Here is a 21208-nt window from a genome sequence, read left to right as displayed (position 1 = left end):
TGGCTTGTTGGATGAATTACATTAAGAGAGAATTATTTTATTTAGAATGGTCCATTGGGCTAAAATAAAATAATGGTTTATTAGGGTCTTAATTAATTAATTGGGCTAACCCAATTAGAAAATTAATTAAAAGATCTTGGCCCATTAGGGTTTGGCCCACTAGGGTTTTTAACCCTAGGGTTCTCCCTATATATATCTCTCTTTAGTTGTTTTTTCATCTAAGTCGTTTTTCATTCTTCTTCACCGAAGAGAGGCCACGAGTTCGAGTCATACTCCGGAAGATCGAAAGGGGGCGTTTGTGTTCTGATGCGACGGAGCCGAAGGCTAGCAGGGCAGCCGTCGTCTCCTCCACACGAAGAAGCACCCATCGCTCCATTCCGTCCGGTAATCCGCCGAAAAAGTAAGTCTCCTAGACTCTAACCAATACGAGGATCGTTTTATTTTTAAAACGCTTCCGTTGCATGCTTTTGATCCTCGTTCATGATCCTTCAAGTGGTATCAGAGACACGGTTTTGTTGGTTTGAATCTAGGAGCATGCCTAGGATTAAAATCGGAAAAAGGGTGGTTCCTTTTACTGTTTAAATGCTGTTTTTTCCTGCGTTTATGGATCCTTCCAAGAATGGTTTTAGATGCCTTGTAAACCTCATGAGTGGAGGTATAGGATGTTGTAATCTGTTGTGTTTATTCAAATAGATTCAATGTAAACCTCGCGGTTGGGGTATAGGCGGATGTACAACCAGTTTTAATGGTTGATTTTTCCAGCTTTATTTTTTTTTTTGTAATGCTGATCATCCGAACAGAACAAGAGGGGCGTTTTTCCCTATTCGGTTGGTGTTGTTCGTGATGCAAAACAGGATGCGTTTTCGGCCAGAATGGGCAGCGCTGTTTTGGAACAGATTGCGGTTTCAAAAGCCAGCATTCAGCCATCGGTTGGACAGGCTGAACGTGATGGAAGAATCGGCCAGATCTGGCTTCGGCTAAGGGCTTGAATCGATCATCACGAGAGATCAGTTTTTGGATGTTCCATGGAGCGGGCGGCGGCTGAAGCGAGCAGGTCTTTCGGCTAGGGTTTTCTTTTGCATGATGCGTTTTTGGCGAGCTGATCGGGACCGCCGAGCCTACGGCGGGCTTCGCCCGCCCCAACCTCAAAGTTAGCATCTAGGTGTTTTATTTGAAAACCATTCTTGGAGGTTAAATTATTTGCAATTAGATTATCTTTGTGATATGTTGCATGAAAATAATTAGTAAAAGGATGGAACCACCTTAGGATTAAACAAGACCACATTTAATGTTTATTTCATGTGATGTTTAATCAATTATATGGTCACTTAGGTATAATGAATAGAAAAGCATGTAACTTGTTTATTGTGCTTTTTCAATTGTGATCATATGTGGAGTTAATTCACGAAAACGTTTTATTAAACCAAATGATGAAATTAGTTTACAAGCTTACTTTTTCAAAGGATTCATCCCTTGGTATAGAAAGTAAATGTAGACTTAGATATTTCATAATAAGGTTTAAATTTGGGTTAATTAATCAAGAGAAAAATTAACTTATGGTTTACTCTCTCAAAGTTTTTTATCCTTGGATTAGAGAGTGTTTTCAAGTTTAGATATTTTTCTAAGTATTAATGGAATCCAAAAGGAAAAACGTTTTTAATCAAAACCCTTATTTTAAAAGATTAAGTGGGAGAGGGGTTCCAACGACCCCATGGCTTCCTCCACACCTTTAATTAGAGATCGTGGATGCCCTCGTGTCATTCTGAGCATGACCCCCTATAGGATGGGTATTCCATAAGGATCTAGATCTAATGGTAAAGGTATAACTAAAACCTAGGATATGTGTTGTTATCGGCCGGCCTATCGTTGGAGGTAATAATGCAAGATTATCCGTAGGGAATGTGAGATAGTGGCCGCCCTATCGACGGAACTATTCTCTAGATCATCTCCTATTCAGGAAGTTTAGTTTGTGGTGGTTATACACTTAACTTAGAGAATTATCAACCTCCCTATCGGAGCTCTGTTAGTTCTTCTAAGAGCCAAATGACATATTATTGATAATAGTTTAAGGGAAATCTATTTTCAAGACATAATATGAGCTTATGTGCAAAAATAATTGTTTTATATGTGCCTTGTCTAAACGTCTTATTTTTCCATAAATTGTACAGGAATGTCTGGTGGAGGTTCTTTCAGTCCCCTTGCTATGATCCTCAAGGATTCTAAGCTGGATGGGGGTAATTATGTTGACTGGAAGAGGAAGTTGAACATAGTACTCACAGCTGAGGGGTACAAGTATGTTCTGACTGACCCCTGTCCTGTAATTGGGAGAAACTCCACTGACGAGGAGCGCCAGGCAGAGGCGGAATGGAAGCAGGCCGACGAGATGGCACGATGCTACATGTTGGCTTCCATGTCCGATGTGCTTCAATCGAAGCATGAGCATACGCCCACTGCTTATGATATTGATCTGTCATTGCGCACCATGTTCGCTGATAAGAGCCGGCCCGCAAGGCAGGAAGCTCTTAAGGCGATCATGACCACCAGGATGGCTGAGGGGGCATCAGTTCGAGAGCACATGCTCAAGATGATTGCTCACTTCGAGGAAGCTGAGGTCTTGGGAGCGACGATAGATGCTGAGAGTCAGGTAGACATGGTCTTGGAAACTTTGCCAGATTCATACTCGCAGTTCAAATTGAACTATAACATGAATAAATTAGAGATGAATCTAGTGGAGCTTATGAAAGAGCTCCAAGCGGCAGAGAAGATCATGAAGCCTACCTCAAAGGCTCTAGCTATTCATTCTGCATCTTCTCCTAGAGTTGGCCCTAAAGCCAAGAACTTCAAGAAGAAGAAGGGTCAGAACAAAGCAGGGGGCAAGCCCAAACCGCCCGGAGCTAGTCAGGCCGATGCCAAGCCCAAAGGCAAGTGCTTCAAATGTGGGCAGAAAGGACACTGGAAAAAGGATTGTCCTGCCCTCAAGGTGAAAGCACCAGGTATTGCTCTTTACTTAGAATCCATCAGTTTGGTAGGATCTTCATCCTCTTGGATAGTTGATTCAGGATCCACTGATCATGTCTGTAACTCTTTGCAGGGGTTCAGAAAGACAAGGACTCTACTTGAAGGAGAGCATGGAATGCTGGTAGCTAGTGGAGCTCGAGTGTGGGCTGAAGCAGTAGGAGTTTTACATTTGTTTTTTGATTCTAATAGGATTTTAATTTTAAAAGATGTTTTATACGTTCCTGCCTTGAGACAGAATTTAATTTCAGTTTTTAAATTGATTTCTTATGGTTATTCTGTTTCGTTCCATTCTGGTGTCACTATCAGTAGAAATGGACAGGTTATTTGTTCAGGCAACGTATTTGGGAATCTTTATTATATTAATCCTATTAAAAGTCAAATAAACAACTCTGAGACTGAACCAGTTAATAAGAAGAGAACATTATCATCTAATGACTCTTATCTATGGCACTTGAGATTAGGGCACATCAATCCTAATCGGATTCAGAGGCTAATCCATGATGGGCCCTTGGGCTCATTGAGATTGGAAGAATGGCCTCAGTGTGAATCATGCCTAATGGGCAAAATGACCAAAAGGCCATTTACTCAGAAGGCAGGTAGAGCCAAAGACATATTAGAGTTAGTTCACAGTGATGTTTGTGGTCCAATGTCTACACCTGCTAGAGGAGGTTACGAGTACTTCATCACATTTACGGATGACCACACTCGTTTTGGTTATATTTATCTGATGAGGCGCAAGTCTGATTCTTTTGATAAATTCAAAGAGTTTAAGGCTGAAGTGGAGCGTCAAACAGGTAAATTGATCAAAATTTTGAGGTCAGACCGTGGTGGAGAGTACCTTCTTGGAGAGTTTAAGGACTACTTAGTACATCACGGTATTGTTTCTCAATTGACTGCGCCTGGGACCCCCCAGCAGAACGGAGTCAGTGAGAGAAGGAACAGGACTCTAATGGAGATGGTCAGAAGCATGATGAGCCATGCATCTCTTCCTATTTCCTTTTGGGGATATGCCTTAGAAACGGCGGCATACATTCTGAACTTGGTACCTTCCAAGTCTGTACCTAGGACACCCTATGAGATGTGGACGGGACGAAAGCCCAGTCTAAACCATCTCAAGATATGGGGTTGTCCAGCTTATGTATTGACTAAGGGGAGTAAGTTGGAACCAAGGTCAGAATTATGCTACTTCATTGGATATCCAAAAGGCACTCGTGGTGGATATTTCTATTATCCTAAGGAGCAGAAAGTACTAATTAGTACTCATGCTAGATACTTGGAGGATGACCAGAGTATGTCCACTAAGGGTTCAAGCAGAGTAGAACTAGATGAGAAGTTGTCTTTTGAACAAACTTCAGGTACATCTAGTGTCCCAATTGAGGAACCAAAAGAGACACAACCGAGTGTTTCTATACGCACGGAGCCTCGTCGTAGTGGGAGGGAAACTAAAGTTCCTGATAGATGGACAGGAGAAGCTTTCGAGCTAGTCTCTGACAATCAGGAACAAGATCCTACTAGATACGAGGAGGCTGTCCTTGATGTCGATGTAGACAAGTGGCGCCTTGCAATGGATGCCGAGATTGAGTCTATGCATCTCAATCAGGTTTGGGATCTTGTAGCTACACCTGAAGGGATAAAACCCATAGGGTGTAAGTGGGTATACAAGAGGAAAAGGGGAGCGGATGGAAAGGTGCAAACCTTTAAAGCAAGGTTGGTTGCAAAAGGATTTACTCAGAAAGAAGGGATCGATTATGAGGAAACCTTTTCACCGGTAGCCATGCTTAAGTCCATTCGCATACTCCTTGCCATAGCATGTCATTATGACTATGAGATATGGCAAATGGATGTTAAGACGGCCTTTCTTAATGGCCATCTTAGTGAAGACATCTATATGTCCCAACCAGAAGGCTATGTTGTGAAAGGCCAAGATCACATGGTCTGCAAGCTTAAGAAGTCCATTTATGGACTTAAGCAGGCATCAAGGGCATGGAACAAACGTTTTGATGAGTCTATAAAGTCTTATGGATTTATTCCAAACGTAGATGAACCATGCGTGTATAAGAAAACAAATGGTGAAAAGGTGTCTTTTCTGGTGTTATATGTTGATGACATCCTCATCATAGGAAATGATGTAGGGATGTTGTCATCAATAAAGATTTGGCTATCAAGTCAATTTAGCATGAAAGATATGGGAGAAGCCAGTTACATTCTCGGTATAAAGCTTCTTAGAGATAGGAAGCAGAGAATGTTAGGTTTATCCCAATCTTCTTATATTGACAAGATATTGGTCAGGTTCAGTATGGATCAGTGTAAAGGGGCATTAATTCCTTTTAGACACGGATTGGGCTTATCTTCCAGGGACTGTCCCAAGACAGAGGAAGAAAAGGCGCGCATGAGTAGGATTCCTTATGCTTCAGCTGTAGGAAGTCTCATGTATGCCATGCTGTGTACCAGACCAGATATCTGCTTTGCTGTAGGCATGATAAGCAGATTTCAGTCAAATCCAGGGGAAGCACATTGGCAGGCTGTAAAGCATATACTCAAGTACCTTAAGGCTACTAAGGATTATATGCTAGTCTACAGAGCTGATGACTTAGTTCCAGTAGGCTACACAGACTCAGATTTCCAGGCTGATAAGGATGAAAGAAAATCCACTAGTGGATATGTTTTCACCTTGTCTGGAGGAGCTATTTCATGGCGGAGTATCAAGCAATCCTGTATTGCTGATTCCACCATGGAAGCTGAGTATGTAGCAGCATCAGAGGCGTCCAAGGAAGCAGTTTGGCTCCGGAAGTTCCTTATGGAACTAGGAGTTGTACCACATGTGGAAAAGCCTATTATACTCTATTGTGACAACACCGGAGCAGTGTCACAATGCAAAGAACCAAGGAACCACAGAAAGGGCAAGCATATTGAGAGGAAGTACCACCTCATTCGGGAGTTCATCCAGAAGAATGAGATAGTGGTGGACCAGATATCTACATCAAACAATCTAGCGGATCCTTTCACCAAGCCTTTGGCAGAGAAGGTCTTTCGTAGACACTTAGATGTCATAGGGGTGGGAACTTATGGATTTTGAACTTATGGATTTTCATAGTCTTTGAGTGCAAGTGGGAGATTGTTGGAAATGTATGCCCTAAAGACACGTTTTGTTTAATTTATGGTAATGATGTTTCTTTTATTCAGTTTATGGCACATATATTATTTGCATTTAATTGTTGGAAAGGTGTCCATGCTATTAAGTAAGTGATTCATGTGATGGGTCGTTCTTCACAGTTAGGCATGAATCATGGGTACTTAATAAGCAAGAAAATATAACTCTTGATCTTTTGATAGAACTGGGCATTCTATCATGATAAGATCATTGTGCAATAGATCCTAATGGAGGATGGCTTGCCTTAGCCAGTAAACAGTCCGTTTACTCTAATTGTACAAGCGCATTTGGAATGCGTAGAGTGGACCTGTGATAGAAGCTAATGACAAAGTACTAATTATCATGGAGCTAGTCTATCACTGCTACTACGTGGACGAGTACTCTAATACTTGAGTATTAGTTGGTGGTCTAGTGAACCTAGAGCTATATTCTTAGATTCATTGCAGGTGAGGTCTATCAAAGATCAATATCCTTTTGAGTTGGGAGTATGGTTTCTAATTAGCTAAGACAGACTAATACAAGATAGTTTCTGTGATTCACCCCCTTGTGATTGTCCAAGAATAATCGAATAATCCAGGGCCCTGGGAACGTGACTTATGAGTGTGTGCTTCTGGGTAGCTCCCAATGATAAGCAAGTACATTCGAGTAGTCACGGATTATTGGACTAGTGATCTAAGGATGGTAGAAGTCATTTAGAAAGGTATTAGTACATTATTCCTTTCTAAATGATGGGTGTTACGCAGAGGGGTATTTTCGTCATTACACTAGTAGGTCAAAGACATGGCATATGCAAAATTATTCGTGGGGTCAGTGTTACCATATGGTGATAGTTGGAACACTTAGAATGACAAAATATAGCTACTAGGTAGCAGGGATATTTTGGTCATTTTAGCAGCCGTGAATAATTTGTCTTTTGGTCCCCGGGGTAGCTCGATGTAACTCATGTATTTTTTAATACATTTGGCTTGTTGGATGAATTACATTAAGAGAGAATTATTTTATTTAGAATGGTCCATTGGGCTAAAATAAAATAATGGTTTATTAGGGTCTTAATTAATTAATTGGGCTAACCCAATTAGAAAATTAATTAAAAGATCTTGGCCCATTAGGGTTTGGCCCACTAGGGTTTTTAACCCTAGGGTTCTCCCTATATATATCTCTCTTTAGTTGTTTTTTCATCTAAGTCGTTTTTCATTCTTCTTCACCGAAGAGAGGCCACGAGTTCGAGTCATACTCCGGAAGATCGAAAGGGGGCGTTTGTGTTCTGATGCGACGGAGCCGAAGGCTAGCAGGGCAGCCGTCGTCTCCTCCACACGAAGAAGCACCCATCGCTCCATTCCGTCCGGTAATCCGCCGAAAAAGTAAGTCTCCTAGACTCTAACCAATACGAGGATCGTTTTATTTTTAAAACGCTTCCGTTGCATGCTTTTGATCCTCGTTCATGATCCTTCAGTTCATGTGTTTGTTTTTAAACCCTCACTAAAAGATTTATTTGCTAATTGGGTTATGTCCCTGAAACATTCAAACGTTCCAGTTGAGACTTACAACTTAGGCAAGGAAGTGGATGAGATGAGACGGCACGTGATGACGTGTCCGATAAGTTTAGTATGTTGTTCCGATAGTCTATCTGTTCATGAAGATCCGAATATGTTTCAGCCGAGTTGAGAAATGACGATGCATATTGAGGTGTTTAGTTGTTACCTCGGGAAACGAGTCTCCATGTATTTAACTATTAAAGATATGATGTCAAACTATGGTACGGATTCTTATATGGTGATTAAGGTGAATTTGATTATGTACCATATCAGGTTTCGATTATTACTTCTGCATTTGTGATTAAGGTGAAACGAGTCTTAGCTTATTGATTCTTATTTTGGTATGCTGATAAGGTAAATCGGGATTGTCTGGAAATGATTTATATTGAGTTTATGTTTAAAAAAAAAATATCTCTAAAATTTCTAAGTTATTTAACGCTCGAAAAAAGTGGGGCATTACAAATTATACCTCCATAAAAAAGTTTTTTCATATTTGAGTTGACTCATTTCTTTACCAAAATATAAGGCTGACTATAGTGATAAAACTATTACAAACATCTACTTTATAATGCCTGATAAGCAAAATGAGTGAGCCCACGTTATATGCAAAAGATAGTGGGCTACAAGAGTTACAAATTAGCATAGCATCATAAAATTTAAGTGGACCCAGTTTTCCACAAGCATTACATTCAAAAATTACAAGTACCAACCCACAATAAACTATGCTGGTAGGGGATGATCATGTGGGGGCGGGTCACATCCAAGTTTCTTGAACACCAACGCACGCATATATCATGCATCTGTCATGAGATTGAAGACTCTTGCCAAACCTTCTTCTGCTTGAAATATCTCCATCATTTTTACGACATCATCAACGTCCAGGTCCAATTGATATGATTGAGCTTGTCTAACGTTGCTTGCATCTCCATAGCATTGGCAATCTTCATGGAAGAGTCGGCAATGAGTGAAAGAGCTAGTATACTGTCATCCACATTGTACGCACGTCTACGCCAAACTTTAGTTATACCATCATCAGATTTACGCATACGAGTATCGTTAGAGCTTGGATTAGCATTCTCAGTTTGAGAGTCCACCTCTGTTGCCCAGAAAAATACCCAAGAGTATAGTGAATTGAGTTTTTCAAAAATTAATAATTTTATCTCTTTTGAAAACTCTTAAATTTGTGATCTTAATATGTGATGATTGTAGTAGAATTGAAAACAGTAAAATCACACAACCACACAGAACAAGAGAAATTTATAGAGGTTCGGCTCTAAAGAGCCTACTCCTCTTTCTTAATACTTAGTTTGAGGTTCCACCAGGGAAAATGAACACTACCTTTTAATTTGAGCTAGAACCAACATACAATCCCTTATCTAAACAAGAACCACTAGTAAATACAATCCACTCACACAACAAGTAAGTAAAAATAACAAACTTACAATCAAAGATAATAACAAACAAGTCATCAACGGTTGAGAATTCCACCAGCCAGCACACTTCCAGCACTTTGAACCTTCTCACTCTTGTTTGAATGCTCTATCGAGTTTGTTCTACCTTGAGTCTTCATACTTACCTTATATATATACATCTTCCAAACACATTAGCCATTAAAGAAAAGATTAATATGAAATTTGAAATTCAAAAAATATTTAGGCTTTCTCAAACAATTAGAAAACATGTCTCACATTTAATTCAAAATAAATTTACTTTTTGCATGAGAAATCAAGATTTGAAAATTTAAATATAAGTTTTTGAGACATATATGATTAAAAAAAGGAAAACATGTCTAAAAGCAATTCTCCTTTAATTCAAAATAAATTTACTTTTTGCATGAGTAAGAGAAAACATATCTAAAAATAATTCTCCTTTAATTCAAGATTTGAAAATTCAAATATAAGTTTTTAAGACATAAATGATTAAAACAATAAAACATGTCTAAAAACAATTCTCCTTTAATTCAAAATAAATTTACTTTTTACATGAGTAAGAGAAAACATGTCTAAAACTAATTATCTTTAATTCAACATAAATTTACTTTTTATATGAAAAAGAGAAAACATGTCTAAAAGTAATTTTCCTTTAATTCAAAATAAATATACTTTTTGCATAAGTAAAAAATGCATTTATCAATAAATGAAAATTCAAATATAAACTTTTGAGACATAAATGATCAAAACAAGAAACATGTCTAAAGACAATCACCTTTAATTTAAAATAAATTTACTCTTTGTACCCACTTTTAGTTCAAAATAAATTTACCTTTTATATGAGAAAGAAACATATTTATATTATAAAAATATTTTTGTTATCATCAAAATCGTATTTACTTACCCTTGAGCTTAACAACCTCGTTAACACTTTCATCAGCAACAATTTTTAGGCAAGCACGTATGTAAATTTCATGTCAAAAATGCAAGCTACTAAATATATTTTGAGAAACGACTTGTTTTCTATTGCGGTACCTAGCTTGTTCCTCTAGTCGAACATTCGCGGCAATGTGTGTACCATCTATGGCCCCCATAGCATCTTTTGGGAAACATTTTTGTAGTTATTGATAATGAAATACGAGTACTCAATGTAATTAGAAATGTGATGGAATTTAAAAATCTAACCTGAAAGTATGAATACCAAGGCTTCACATTTGTCTTCTCGTGATGTGAGTTATGAGTGGTGGCATTAACAACAACTTCTCTATATAATCCAAGGCAAGCACACAACACTTCATGAAAGTAATGACTAATTGTGTGATTGGATCTAAAGAAGGTGAAGCTTTCAAATTTATTACATTCACCATGCCCAACCGTATGCAAAAACATAGCTACTTGATCCTCAACATGGATAGATCTATTATCATCCAATCCAAACGTTCTTAAACGAGCACACAATATTTGGAAGGGACCTATTTTCATCCTAAATAGGTTATGACAAATTGTGTCATTCATCCCAAACATTCGTGTTAAGGTCATTTCTCTTTCAGAATTCCAATTTATACAAGGAGCCCTAGGGAGATATCGGTCACGACACCTACTATGGTCATATATAACAAACGTCTGCATGTCCATCATCCAAAATAACCCCAACTGTTGTTGTTGGCATCGACGTACATTTCTTGATGGAGCCATTATAGACAAACAAACCCATATTTTCTATTATTGATCCCATACAAACTCATATTCTCTATTATTTGATCAAAACAAACATAGCAAAAGTAACCTAAACTCAGCAAAAGTAATTTTGATGTTTATATATTATGGGTAAATTCTATACACATAGTTTAACTAATTTTCAATGACGCAATGACGCTTCCTATGTAATTTTATCATGATGTTAATGTGGGTTACTTTAATTTTCGTCAACAGAATCAAATAAAAAAATAAAAGAAAGATTAAATTTTAGCAAAAATTAAAGTTTAATAATTGTAATAATAAAAATTGAAGTACACTAATTTGTTCCAAAATGCAAACAACAAACAAGTATTATTACCAACCATCATGTCCTAAAATTAATATCATTACCAATAAGAAATATAGAGAAATTTTCAATAGGAACTTGACTACAACTGAAAATTTCGTGCTCCACAAATTAATATTGGTTAATTAGGCAATGAACCAAGACAAAAACTGAAATCAACATACTCTATAAGTAACAACTAATAAGCATTCAAATGCCTGAAAATATGGAAAATCAAGTCTAGTCAGGGACCTTGAGGCACCTCTTGCTGTAGAAATGAGTTTAACGAACAAAAGTTGTGCTCATTAATCATCAAAATGAAAATTTTTCTATTTGCCTACAGATTACCACTAATAGCAAAGAATACTCATCACGTTCCAAAGGAATTCACAAACAAAGAAGAATACTTGTCATGCTCACAAAACCAAATTATCTATGCAAGCAATCAAAACCAGAAGAAGAAATTCAGTAATAGAGAAAAAGTGACAGAGTCTAGACTAGTTTGTGTACCCGAGCGAGAATGAAGGGCAAAAAGGCCCAGCCCGATGATGGAGGCGATATGGGAGAAGATCGTCGCTCACCCACTCGCTTGCTCGCCCTTACTCACCCCTCGGCCACCTGTCACTTACCGACCCCTCGGCCACCTGTCACTCTGTAACAGCCCGCCTCCCAGAGCCCCCGCTAGCATAGAGGATCCGTGAGAGGGTCATTATTTAAATGATATCAAACAATGACACAACTACAACGCACTCACAACCCTTTTAGAAATCATAATTTTTCTTTAATTATACATCTCATAATCGTCTTTACAAACCTTTCATCACTTGGGCCCACCTGGGCTTACATAACATACCTCTATCTCACAAACATAAAGCATTACTTTCATCCAGACACACGACACCCAGGATCTAGGTTTGGGAGAGCTCTGCACTTGCTACCATAACATGCTGGTCTGGACCCAAACCCCGATGAATGTACCTGGAATGATGTAAAACAACATGAGTCGCGAGACTCAGCAAGCTCTAAAAAGAAAGCCTAAGGGTTTAGGATAGGACTCTTCCCATGATACCCCATGCAATTTATGTCAATGCAGCCACACCATGTCATGATCCATACGTATCTTACTTCTATATGCATAATATAAAGTTAACTGCACATAGGGAACCAGGGGCCCACATAAGTCACACATTGACACCCGGATCCCACATACAAACCTGTTATAGCCTAACATAGGCTACCATTTCATTATCCATAAAGACCCGCCTTTTCCTGACATGGTCGGCTTTTCATGACATTCAACATTTAACTTTTCCTGATACTTGTTACATCCTGACATGAGTCGATACTCCCGACACCTGGCACAATACTCCCGCCCAGAATAACAATAACAATAAAACATGCAATGTAACACATAAGAAATGCAATGGCCGTTGTAGCATAAACATGATGACAAGGCCCCCATAAACCAAGCATCAGGCCCTGCTACGCCTCACATAGGAATACACACATGCAGCATGCTCTAAATGCATATGCTCACCTAGGATACCCAAATTGGCTCTTAGACCAACTGGGTCATGCAAATGCTCATATATCCCATCACACACAAAGCATGTCCCCACGTGAATGCAACCCAGCCCTTTGTAGCACACACATAATGAAATGCACAAACCAAGGCGGGAATCTGGAGTACCAGCTCTTCTGGCCGTCTAGCGCTTATCGTAACAACCGATGACTGGCGCCCATACATCCAGCCATCAACTGCCACGACCCACGGTCAACAGTCAGTGACTTTGTACCCATACCCTTAGACACATTTACTGACACTATTAACTTTATATCTTCCTAACTTAACCTTACATAACATTTCTCCATACTTATAACTCTTCATATACATAACCTCATAACATCGTGATACCATTCTCGTTACTTTTCATTCACATAAAGCCATCTCAACATACATAATAAATTATTAATAAAACCCCACTAAACCATAAACAACTTTTCTAAGAACCTAGCCCAACGGGTACGGCATCATTCCTAAGAAAAGCGGAGCGATACGAAGCTCCGTGACGGTTAAAATAAAAGACACCATGACGCCATTGCTTAGCTCATTCCATTAACAATAAACCCATTAATAAAATAAAAGTCATTAAATGGTTACCACACGGATTATTGTTATTGATGCGTGGAGCCGAGTTAAGATGAGGGAGGGTTTAGAGTAGAAGAAACCTCGAAGACTTTCGCGAGAAATGAATAACACGAGGAGAGAGTTAGGAGCTTGCCTAAAAATGGTTGATTCTTGACTTTTACACCCTTCCACTGCGAAGTAAAATATTTAAAAGAAAATAATAAGTCTACGGCCTATATTAATCAAATCTAACCGTATAAAATGCATAATTTGACCATGAATCTAAATATAGAGCACTTACACTAATTTTATCTACATACCTAATTATCTTTACCATGAATTAAATCAGATTTCCTCCCACCTCTTCGCTGCCGCTCGCTGTTCTCCTTTGCCAATCTTCTCTTCCAAATTTTTGTTCCCTTAATTATCCTCCTTTAACTGACTCGAGAGACGCTCATGCCTTCCCCATTGTTTCACAATTTTATTTCTTTAACTTTTGACTTTTCTACAAACATATCTCTTTCATCATTATACACATTCCAATGCTAATTTGAGCTTCCACGTTTATGGCTGAAATTACATTAAAATTGGAGAATAATTGCTTGGTCCAAAATTGAATTGAAATTGGTGAGAATATAAGGTTATATTAATATATATATATAATGTACTTATCCATATTGGGAACACATCACGCACAGCATCTTGCACCCATTTGTAATCTTTTCTTTTAGTCAATTATTTAATTATTTTATATTATATATAAACATATTAATTGTTATAATATTTTATTTATCTTAATCACTTAATAATCTAAATCCTAAAAATTTTAAAAATTTTCGATCACTTTCCCATTTAAGAATACAATAAATTTAATATCCTTATTTAAATTTCTTTAACACACAAGTATTCCATAAGTCACCAATCACTCTAAAACGTCGAAATTAGTAATTATTATTTACCTCTAAAATTTCGGATGCTACACACTCACTTTCCCTTCAGCCACCTGTCCCTCACCCACCCCTCGGCCACCCACTGCTCACCCTCTCTCTCGCTCACTCACCCTTCCTCTCGTTCATTATCTGTCCCTCTCTCGCTGTAGATCTACTTCTAGGGGAAAGGGAAATTAAAAATGAAAACATAAGATGGCTAGAAAGCTTACCTTAAACCAGATGAAGATTAGAGTTGGCAACAGTTCGGTTTGGTTTTGGTTTTTGCCAAAACTATAATCAAACCAAACTTAAACTAGTAAAACAAATCAAACCATTACCCATTGGTTTTAAAAATTAAAAATCATAACTAAATCATTCGGTTTCGCTTCGATTTCGGTTTTAATCATGATTTTTTTAATTTGATCCATGCTAACAAATAAAGACAAACTCTTACAAATAACATTCATAAAAAATTTTGATAACTTCACAATAAACAAAAACAAACTCTAATAAAGTTATTTTCTTCTTGCATAAAGTTACAAATTAACTTCAAACTTCTTGAATATAATTATTTGATTAATAAAAATAAAATAATTTAAGATTAGATTTTATTATTATTTGTTAATTACTTTATAAATGTTAAATATTTTATATATTTGCAATGCATTAATTAAAATACTTGTAAAAAAATGCATTAGTCAATACATATATTATGTGTATATATAATATATTAAACAAATAAATATCTATTATATATATGTATATTCGGTTCGATTTGATTCGGTTATCCACACATTTGATTCGGTTTCGGTTCAGGTTTTGTTTTAGATTTAGTGAAAACCATAATCAAACCATACCCATTAAAATAATATTCAATTTTTCCCCCAAACCAAACCATTACCCAGTCAAAAGATTTTTAACCGCGTTGACTGGTTCGATTTCAATTCGGTTCCCCACGGTTTCGATTGCAATTGCCATCCCTAATAAAGATGAACCCCCAAAGCTCATCTTCACGAAGATGGCAACGAACAAGGGGTAGAGCCGCACCGAATGGAAAAAAGAACTTGAGGTTGAAGTTGAAGAGGATGAAGATGCCAAGCACAATGGGTTGGCTGCTTCAATTGATTGGAAAATCGCAGCTCCTCCCCCCTCCTCCCTAAGGAATTTCGTTTCCGTGATTTGAAGAAAAACCAATCACGTGACCATAAATGGGAAAATGAGTTGCTTGGGAAAAAATGGTTGTCAAACACTAAACAAGTAAAAAATTGGGTGGAAAAAATGTCTTTTGCTTGGAAAATGTGGCAATCAAACGGGGTCTAAGCTCTAGGCAATTGAATTACCTAGAAATGATTTGCATGAAAATTATCAATTAAGGGTGTTTGATTGGCTTAATTTTCTACTTAAAATTTGTTGTACTTTTCTAGTTTTTGGTATTTGATTGCTAACTCTTTTCCAAAGAATTAGTCATTTGTTTCAAAATAAATAATGTGATTGGAAAATAAACAAAAAACCCAAAAAAAATTTAACAAAAAAAAAATTGAACAAAAACTCACATAAATAAATAATGTGGCTGGAAAATGAAAACATAGAATAAAGCAAAATTAAAAATTCCAAAACAAGCATCCGCCATCAATGTAGGCGAGCTCAGAAGAGGGCCAAAAACCAAGAACGACAGTTTGGACGGTGATCTGGAATGGTGGTCAGTAGAGATGGCAACGAACTGGAAGCGGACCGTGGACAAAAAAAAAGATTGAGGCTAGAAATGAACATGAACAGCAGTCAACAGAGATAGCGAAACGTGGCCAGAAACCTTGTTGTGGACAAAGAAGAAGATTGCAGTGGTCTGGAAGGGGATCTTAGAGGTCGGCTAGAAACCTTACAGTGTGCGGTGGGCTAAAGGAATCTTATTCTTCATCCACGGTGGGTTGCTTCTCAATTTTCAATTGCCTGGAAAAGTTTTTCCAACCCCTTCCTTCCCCTTGAGAATTTGTTTTCTAATAAAAGTGGGAATTAGCCATCATGTGATCGAAAAATGAAAATTATTTTTCATGAAAAATAGTCATTTTTCATGAAAAATGTGTACAATCAAACACACCATAAGATTATATACAAAACTTATAATTGTAGAATTTATGATTATCGTCAAATTTGTTTGAATGATATATGATGTTATTATATTTTGATTTTTATTGTTCTATATGTTTATTATTCTTTTTTATCTTTATGTTATAGATTTGATGATAAGAAAAATATATTATAATTTTTTAACTGCTAGCCAAATACTAAAAATACTTTTTTTAACAAAAAATTTAGGTTATATGCAAACAATAGAAAAGATATCTTTAGGAAAATATTCTTTAGAAAATTATTTCCTTCGAAAACTATTTTCCCTCCCCAAAACAAACAAGGATTAAAAAATGAATATAGGGTGTGTTTGATTGGCATGAAAAATATGAAAAAAAAACAAAAATCTAGCTAAATCTCAACTTTAAGTGTTTGATTGACAACTTTTTTTCTTAGAATTTGTTTTCCACCAAAGTGCAAAAGTGCCATATTTTCCCAAAAACAAGGAAAATCAATTCTTAGGGGCTGGTTTTGATTTTCTAGGGAAATTAAAAAATATTTTCTTTTTCACCTTGTGTAATCAAATAGTATGAAAATTTCATAAAAAATATCACATTCGAAGAATTGAATTTTATCTTTACTATTTGACATATTGTATTTTTTATGGAATTGAATTCCATAATACAACCCTTTAAAGTATGTTTTGACTTATTTTCTATGAAAAAATTGATTCTAAGGAGGTAGTGATTTTTATTTTTTACAAAAATTAAAAAATATTTTTTTCTAACTAAATACAATCAAACACACTCTTAGTTCAATCTCAACTCAAATATTGTGTTACCCAAATCATCAACAATCTTAATTAATAGTTTTATGGTCAACTTTTTTATCTTTAAAGATATGTCTTTTATAACAAATCTCATAAAGAACTAGTATGTTGAATGATTATATATTATATACTATATAATGACTTGACAAATACTATTAACTTTGAGAGGATAAATTTAATTTATAACGACTTTTTTTTAAGAGAGCCATAGTGTAGCGTTGGAATTATATATATAGTTTCAATGATTCATTTTGATTGAGTTATGACAAAGGAAGGTTAGATATTAAACGTAATATATATATATATATATAGCATGATTTAAAAAAAATAAGAATCATCAATCAGCCGTAAAGGAACCAAATTAAAGTACAATATATTTATCAATTCGATTATATAAGCAAAGAGAGCAATTTGTTTTGTTTAAAAAAAAAATAAACTTTATATTAATAAATTTTGAATTTATAACCTTTAAATTATAATTATTTTTATTTTTATTGATAAAAAATAATTATATTAATAAGATTTAAATTCATAATTCTTAAATTGCATTTTATTTTTTCAAATACCAAATGTCATTTTATTTAAAGTCTTATCTAAATAAATTAAAAAATATATACTATAATTATATATCAAATATATCACCCCCATAAACTTTTACTTAATTTTCTTTATACTTACAAAACATGCACCACCGATCACTCCTTAATATATTATATTTATATATAAGTGTGTGTAAAAGAATAGAATCATCAGAGCAAATTTAATTTGAAGATGAAGGTGGGGTTACATTGTTTAATCTTGCTCATCATGTCATGTCATCAGTAGATGCAATGAATGCATATTCCACTAATAATAATTAGTTTAATATAAGCAATATAATAATTAAATACGATAAACTAGTTATGCAATCAATCGCAGATCGATCGAAAGGGAGATCGAGGAGAGGTACGTATTCGAATCTTCTCTTTTGGTTTTAGTTTTAGTTTAATTTGGGCATTATTATTATTATTATTATTATTTGCTTGTTTTCTAAGTCACTATCGATTAATGATTGTGGCGGCTCATATCGCCAATTTATTATTATTATTATTAGTCTCCTTTTGCGTTAAGAAATTAAAAGTTTGGTATAAAAAAAAAATTAAACAGAGAAATGAAAGTTTTAATTTATTTTGGATGAGAGAAATCAGAAATGCTAATTAAGTACTCACTAACTCATAATAATCATCTTTCTTTTTAACACTTCTAATTTTATGCTCTATCTTATCTCACTCTATATCAAATGAGGTTATCTTTGTCTTTTAAAATTTTTAACAAAAAAGAATAACCTCATTTAGTGATAAAGTAACAATATAAAATTAATGTTAAAAAAAAGAGAAAGTATTTAAAAGATGTAATTAGCAATTCTCTTTTAATAATATATATATAAATTTGCTCGACTCAGCCGTGGCCGGGGGATTTGGATGGCGCACGAACCTCCTCCTTCTCCTTCCTTCCTCAATGCCAAACACTCAGTACTCAGTCACTTTGTATTAATCAAAATCCCCCAACTCAAATGCCACTTTGAAAACTTTCGGCGTGCCCTTTTCTTTTCTTTTCTTTTCTTTTCTTCTCTTTTTTCTTCTGTTTTCCCAAGTATATTTGGTACTGTTGTGGTATGAAAGGAATATTGATAAAATAATAATATTTAATAATTGGGTGTAGTGTTGTATTTATTTATTTATTAATTTCAAAACAAAAGTAAATGATGAGTGTATATATATATAGTTTAATAATTGTTTGCTTGTCTGTGTGAATCTTTTCCCTTTTGTCTCGGATATGGGGTTCCAACAATACAAAACCCCAATGATATTTTATGGGCTTCTGTGATAAAACTCTTGTTATTGTTATGGTTCGACCAAAATTCATCGATTGATGAGGTTTTGATGGCCACTGATAATTATGGGTCAATTGTCTTTTATTTATAAAATTAACAATCTTAAATTTAGGGGCATTTTTATCATTTCACTTTATTAACTAAATGGAGCTAGGGTACTCATTACTATTTTCAAAATCTAAAAAGTGTTTTTGCAATTAAATTAAATCTGAAATACATATAATTTTTGTAAATTACTCTAAAAAGATCGTGATGCATTAAAAACATCTTTATCCATTGTTCCAATTCTTAATTAATTACAAAGAAATTGTAACCACTCCCCCTGGATATCCCAATAGTCGGAAATAATAGAGAGTCAATCCCTTTCAAACATCAAAGTCAACTAGGGCTGATGGGGGAATGACAGAGATTGATGGAACTGCCTATATACCATACCGAGTCTGTCGCTAGATGTTATCTCCCTTACTCTTAACTCACGCTGCCATTACCTGAAATGATGGAAAGCAAAATGAGCCGAAAGACTCAATAAGCACAGAGAAATGAAAATAGAAGGCTGAACATATCCAATAAATGCTTCCCAGAACACGAACTCCAAGTACACATAACCCATGAGATGCCCAACACAGTATAAAAGTGAAAATAAAAGCACGTATTAGTCATTGGAGCCCACACAAGACACACGGCACCCAAGTCTCATACCAACATATCGCTGCCCTGAAAGGCAACACATATCTCCAACAAACATGTGCGCATCATCCCGGGTCGGTGCTCTTGACACCCGAATGCTCACATCAGTCCTCCCAACACCCGAGCTATAGAATAGCCGAGCCGAAGGCTCTCTCGGAACGGTCATCCCGTTCGAAATCTGTGAATTGTCGGTAACCATGCAATGCACATAAAAATGCAATGGTGTAGTGAGCATTAATGTGATACACCGACGCCCGTACATCTAGACATCATGGCATGCTCCGCCCACATAGTAAATTACACGCGATGCATATGTCTGTTTCAGATGTAATCTAACCATGCTAGAATGTTCGTGTTCAAGCATACTCAATAAATGAATATCCCAACATGCATCCCGTACTCATGTGCATATCAAACCATGAACGGTAATACAACATATCAAATCATGCAGTAAAACACATAATGACAGAGCTAATTAGTAGTGTCCAGTACCGGTCAATGGTCAGTGACTAGGAGTGTCCACCCGACGGTCTACTCAAAGGCCGTACAATAGTCTACTCCATTGTCATCCAATAGCCGACCCTTGTCCCACTGCTCGATAGCCCTAGTCGACCCACACCCGAGAAATCCAGAAATAAACTTGCACATCTAGAAACCTAGTCCCCAAAATAGGTTCGACATCATTTCGAAAGGAATGGGAGTGGTACAAATCCTCGTAGGCACTTAACAAATAAAACCCCAACGAGTCTCATATTTAATTTAAATTAAATTAATTCATACTCATAAAATCCTCAATTCGTATAATTAATACGTGAAGTCAAAACGAATTAAGGGAAGGCGTAGAGTTCATAAAATGGAAGAAGATCGCAAAGGTAGAAGGGAGCTTGCCTCATTTTAGCAGATTTTAGTATTTTCACGCTCGCATGCTATCAAATTAATACACACTACAAATTATTATAAACTCCCAAAATTAATAAAATTGAACCCAAAATTAAATTTCAACCGTATAGAATAATTAACACATATTTCTCTACTCACTTGGCTACTTAAATCTTGATTAAACCGTGTTTAATCTTAAATTTCTCCCAAATTTCCTCCATTGCGTACTACTTCTTCTTCTCCAAATTTTCCTTGTTGCTCGCTACTCAAAATGAATCCCAAAGATATTGAAATCGGTGTTTAAAAATGAAAAGAAACGGGCCATCAGAAGTTATCGCGTGGCAGTTAGCTGGTGCCACCGCCTAACCCCAAAACGACGCTGTTTTGGGGCTGGGTTTGCTGAAAAATCAACAATTTTCCTCCCAGCCTCGTTCACGCGCCTCCGCGATTCAAACCCACGCCCCTTGCCCGGAAACTCTCGCACGCTACCACACGCCTTCAACATATATATGCACTACATTAATTTTAAAGTAACTCTCAACCACTTTTGCAAATCACATTCTAGCACTCATAATTTTCATTAATTACACACACCCAAACTTCCATTTCCACTTATTCCACTACACCCCAAATTTTCAGAAATTACCACATGCACCACACTT

The sequence above is a fragment of the Diospyros lotus genome, chromosome 4 (genome assembly GCF_014633365.1).
Source record: "Diospyros lotus cultivar Yz01 chromosome 4, ASM1463336v1, whole genome shotgun sequence".
Lineage (NCBI taxonomy): Eukaryota > Viridiplantae > Streptophyta > Magnoliopsida > Ericales > Ebenaceae > Diospyros > Diospyros lotus.
This window is presented reverse-complemented; position numbering follows the sequence as displayed.